The sequence below is a fragment of the Otolemur garnettii genome, unplaced genomic scaffold, assembly GCF_000181295.1.
Source record: "Otolemur garnettii isolate 467f Iridium unplaced genomic scaffold, OtoGar3 scaffold00024, whole genome shotgun sequence".
Lineage (NCBI taxonomy): Eukaryota > Metazoa > Chordata > Mammalia > Primates > Galagidae > Otolemur > Otolemur garnettii.
Genome location: NW_003852419.1, coordinates 4,714,594 through 4,719,975, shown reverse-complemented (window position 1 = coordinate 4,719,975; position 5,382 = coordinate 4,714,594). Strand labels below are relative to the sequence as shown.

Genomic DNA, 5,382 nt, shown 5'->3' with positions numbered 1-5,382 from the left:
GGTGGTAACCAAGGGTTCCATGCACAGAATGAAGGAGACGGATCCAGGCAGGGCACTTTGAGGCTAATGCAAAGTTCCCGCAGCACCCAGAGAGCTCTTTCAGTTGAACATCAGGGTTTTGTCAGGGTGTTGGTGGGAGTAGAAGTGGAACAGGAGGGAGCCGCCATTGAGGTGCTCCTTCTAAATGCCAGGGCTGCACTGAGCAACCTACACAGCTAGTCCTGAAACTCTCCAAGCTGGGGTATCATGTCCTCTGTGCAGAGGAGCTGGGAATCATATGCCCATCTAGGGTTCGTTCCCCCAGGAAGTCTGGCAGCTCTAATGCCTATCACCAGAGATTCAGGATGCATCTGCTCAGTTTGTTTGTCCCACTAAGTGGTATGTAGCCCCAGCCTCTGCCCCTCAGCTCCCTGAAGGAACCCAGCCCTGTGACATGTGTTGCTCCCAGATGCTTCCTGCAGCCTCTACCCTACATTTCCTGTGGAAGCTGAAGCCCAGAGAGGGCTTTGGAACATTCTCTCAGCCACCTACATGTAGCCATTTTGGGGTGGATGTGCCAAAATGACTTGTCCAGATGTAAAACCACTGGTTATTTTTTTCTGTTTGAGGTTCTGAGTAGTGAGACCTACACATCTCGGTAGGTCATGTCACCCCACCCACATTTCCTATCCCCTTCCCACCATGTCCCTGTTGTGGCTGGCTTGTCCACAGATGAGGAGGGGTCAGGGGAAAAGTAAAGCATTTGCATGTTACTTGTAACTTTTACTTGTTACTTGTAACTTTTTAAAAGCTGTGTGTATAAGGTCTGACAAGTTTGCAAACTTATCCTAGACAAAGTGCTACATACCTGATTGCTGAACATCACTACGTTCACCTTCAAGGTACCCCCCCCCTTGGGAAGCTGTGCACCACCAGTGCCTAGTCTACCCTTCAAAGTACTTTTTTAAAGGATGAGTCTGTGAACTTAACTGTCAGACATGTGTCCCTGAGTTGTGTTGGTTTTAGGTGGTGTTAAATTGTCTCCAACATGGACCCTGCTCCAGATTATTGCAGTGTGGGCATTTCTCTAGGAGGTCCCCCCTGTAATGGCAGGGGCTCCTTGGTCTCAGCCTCAGATTGGGCTGGGCCATGTCTGTGGATGGGAAGTTAGTGTTCTTGGCCTATGGACCCTGCCAGATCCCTTCTGGACAAGGGGAAGGGTGCTAGGAATCCTACAGGACACAGAGTGGGCTCCGTGTGTCCTGGCAGGCCACCCTGGGGGCAGGTGGGACCCTCTAGGACCTGCAGGGCATGTGTTCTGCTGTGCAAGGCTCTGGGTCCAGACAGATGGAGCTCTAGTTTTGCCATTTACTGCCTGTGTAGCCTTGAGCCAGCTCCTTAACCTCTCTGATGCTCAGTATCCTTGTTCATAAAAGGAGGATAATGATACTTTCCCTGAAGTTTTCTGGGAGATTAAATGCCTACATGTTGCTAAAGCTGTTTGCCCTTCAATTCAAATCTGGTGTGGGTCTGTGATTTCTCTAAAATTACTCTCATTTTCTGATACTTCTTAAGTATCTGCTCTGTGAGGTTTGGCCTGAGGAGATAGCAAAGTAGTAAGTCTTCCTTATTTCCAAAAGGCTTTCTGTAGAACAATGGATACCTGGGGGTGAGGATGGAAGGAGGGATTGATTACCAAAGGACATAAGGAAAATTATTTTTTCTTTACAGAAATTAGCTTGTTTAAAATATGTTTGTAGTAAGGACAATCCCATTTGGCAGATAAGCAAACTGAAGCCCCGATGAACTTGGCCTCAATCACATAGCTCTTACCTGCTACATGCAGAACCTGCCTTTCTGAGAGCATGCGGAAGGCTCCAGTAAGCACTGTGTACATGCCATCAAGCCATTATTACCTTGTGTAACCACAGTGGTTCCTCGGAAACTAGATTGGGGCAATAGAATGACAAGATGACAGAACGCCGTGGAGGAAATTTTTTCTTAATGACTCAGATCTTTCTTTCTCCTTTCTTTCTTTTTTCTTTTTTCTTTTTGAGACAGTCTCACTCCATTGCCCTGGCTAGAGTGCCATGGCCTGATAGCTCACAGCGACCTCAAACTCTTAGGCTTGAGCAATCCTTTTGCCTTAGCCTCCCGAATAGCTGATGTATAGTCACATGCCACAATGCCCGACTAATTTTTCTATTTTTAGTGGGGAAAGGGTCTTGCTCTTGCTCAGGCTGCTCTTGAACTCCTGAGCTCAAGGGGTCCCCCCACCTTGGCCTCCTGGAGTGCCAGAATTACAGGCATGAGCCACTGCACTCATCCCAGATGTTTCTTCCTAATGAAATGACCATTACAATTCCAAAGTTCTGAAGTGGCCAACAAACCACAGAATAATAATTTTTTAGGCTCCTGCTTGAAACCAACAGTATCAGCAAACTGCTGGGCTTTATTCAAGGCCAAACACGGAGGACATTCTGGCAGTGCAGAGGGAAGGAGTGGGGAATAGTGAGACGGGCTTGAGGGGTCTGTGAGGGTCTGAAGTGCTCACTGTGGGAACTGGGGGAGGATGGTGGCCCAACCAGCAGCCTCGGGCAGTGAGTTTCAGGGAAGGTTGAGACAGGTTAATACTTTTGGGGGTGATGGACACGTTCTCTGTCTTCCCTGTGGCAATGGTTTTGTGGGTGTAACCTACGTCATGATGGTTTATTTGTAAACTTTCAGAATGTGCAGTTTACTGAACTTCATTTATACAATAAATGTGGGGAGAAAATTAAAAAGGTGTATTTCAAATGAGCAAGAAGGATGAAAATATGCTTTTGTACTACACTCACAACTCACTAAACAACAACCGAGCATTCAGAAAGGAGGGGGAGTTTGACAAGGGTCATCTCAATAGATGACCACATTTCACCTGTGTGTTGGGCCAGTATGTGCCCTAATAACTCATAAGGACTGTGTTTATGGCTAAAGTCATCATGCCCAACCCAGATCCCTGTGCATAGCAGACATGCAAAAACATTGATGAATGAATTGATTAAACAAATACATGGACATGGAACCTTATGAGAAGCCAGTGGATGTTGAAATCAGTTGTTCTATCCTAAGCCTGCTTTGAGGTAGGAGTGCTTGTTAATAGTTCCCTCCTGTTTCCCCACATCCAGTTTGGTCTGTCCAGGATGCTACCAGGACCGTATGTGATTGCCTCCCCTACCCACTACTCCTTCAGAAAACCTGCTTTTCCTGTGTGTATTTCCTGCAGCCTCAGTTGCTATCTGTAGCTTCATCTGCACTCAGGTGGAAGAGCAGTGGGCCCAGCGTGTTTACCTCCTAGGGAAAGTACGTTCCATTCTGAAGGAACGTGGCCCATGGGGGCCGCAGTCTCCTCATCTGATGGCCTCTGAAGCCCTGCCCTTCTCTGGCATCCCTTGGTGCTGTCACTCCTGGACTCCACTGTAAGGTCAGGACTACATTTCTATTTTGACTAATGAGTTTGTAGTCTGACATGGTACAAAATTCATAGTACAATGGGGTAATCCTTCTCCCACCCTGAGACCCTGTCCCTTAGTGCCTGTCACAGAGGCTGCACCACTGCTGGATCTTTGTGTGCCCTTCCAGAGGTGTTCGAACATATGTAAACCTAGAACGTGACCTCACGGACTTGGGCCAGATTTGGTTGACATTTGTTTGTTTTAAACACTGGCATTTTATTGTTTAAATGCACTATGATGTACTCAGATAACCTCTCTGATGTTTAGGTTTAAAAGTGATGCAGCCACGAATATCCTTATACTGTATCTTTGAGTATGTGTCGAAGTATAACTAAAAAATCTTAGAAGTACAACTGCTGGTTCAAGGGATAGATGGCATTTCAAGTTGTATGGATATGAAAAAATTGCCTTTCAAAGATATTTGTGATTTACACTTCTATCAGCAATACAGAGTACCCATCTCCTTACATGACATCATCAGTGATATTTCATTCAAGTTTTTTTTTCCAGTTGATACAATTTATTGAGGTTTGAAATTCATGCAGAAAAGCACATCAGTCTTAATTGTTTGGTTTGGCAAAATTTCCCAAAGTGAAATGTTTTATCTGTATAAATATCGATCAGAAATAGAGTATCAATAGCATCCCAGAAGACTTCTGCCTGTCTTTCTTTGTCACCATCCACCCTTTTGGCCAATAAAGGCCAAAAGACCATAGGTTAGTCTTGTCTGTACTAAACTTTTACATAGAATTTATGTCATTTGCAGTCTATTTCTGGTTTCTGACATTTAGCATTTACAAAAGCCACCCACATTTTTGCATATGGCAGTGGTTGATTCATTTTTGTTGCTGTGGCATGCTCCATTTCTTGAGCGTCCCACAACTTTTTTGTCCATTTTACTAATAATGGACATTTGGGTTTTTAAAATCTGGGACCCTGGGAAATATGGCTGCTATGTATGCTTTTAACCTTATCTTTTGCAGGACAAATGCACTCATTTCACTTGGGTACACCTAAGAGTAGAGTAGCAGGGTGAAAGAGTAGTCTCCTGTGTTCAGCTACCCCTAAGCAGGATACCCATTTCACTTTCACCAGTTGGATACCAGTTGCTTCGTGTCCCCTCTAGAACTTGGTACTTGGAATAGACTTTTTCAACTTGAGCCATGCTGGTGGGTGTGTAATGTTTTCTCACTGGGGTTGTAGCTTTCATTCTCCTAATGATTACTGAGTTTGAGCACCATTTTATTCTTTTATTGCCTGTGAAAACTTTTGTGATGTGTCTATTCAAGTCTTGTGCTCAATTTACCTTTTGGATTTTCTGTCTTTTGGGGATAGATTTGAAGAGTTCTTTACATAGACCAGATAAGAGTCCTTTGTAATTTATAAATATTTCAAATATTATCTCCCATTCTGTGGATTATCTTTCATATTCAAAAATTCTTGCCTACATTAAGGTTATGAAGATATTTTCCTATGTTGTATTCTAGAAGCTTTATTTACCTTTCCTTTTTTTTTATTGAATGGTAACTATGTACATTAATGCACTTCTGGGGTACAGTGTGGGGTTTTCATATACAATTTGAAACATTTCCATCAAACTGGTTAACATAGCCTTCATGTGGTTTTCTTAGTTATTGTGTTAAAACTTTCATGTTCTACTCTTAGAAAGATTCACTTGTACCCTTGTAAGATAAACCACAGAAGTGATCCCTCCAATCCCCCTCCCTCCACTCATTCCCCACTCCCCTCTCGCTCCCCTTTCCCCGTATTCTTAGGCTGTTATTAGGTTATAGCTTTCATATGAAAGCTAGAAATTAATTTCATAATAGGAGTGTGTACATTGGATACTTTTTCTTCCACTCTTGTGATACTTTGCTAAGAAGAACATTTTCCAGCTCCTTCCATGTGA

The 5,382-nt window shown here is 43.8% G+C and overlaps 1 non-coding gene across 1 annotated transcript; it reads right to left on the bottom strand.

The window, feature by feature from the left end:
* Positions 1 to 2,308: 2,308 nt before the first annotated feature.
* LOC111724619 lies at positions 2,309 to 2,445 on the bottom strand. The gene has a single exon (XR_002772886.1). It is a non-coding gene; the product is annotated as a small nucleolar RNA SNORA2/SNORA34 family (small nucleolar RNA).
* Between the last annotated feature and the right edge of the window lie 2,937 nt (positions 2,446 to 5,382).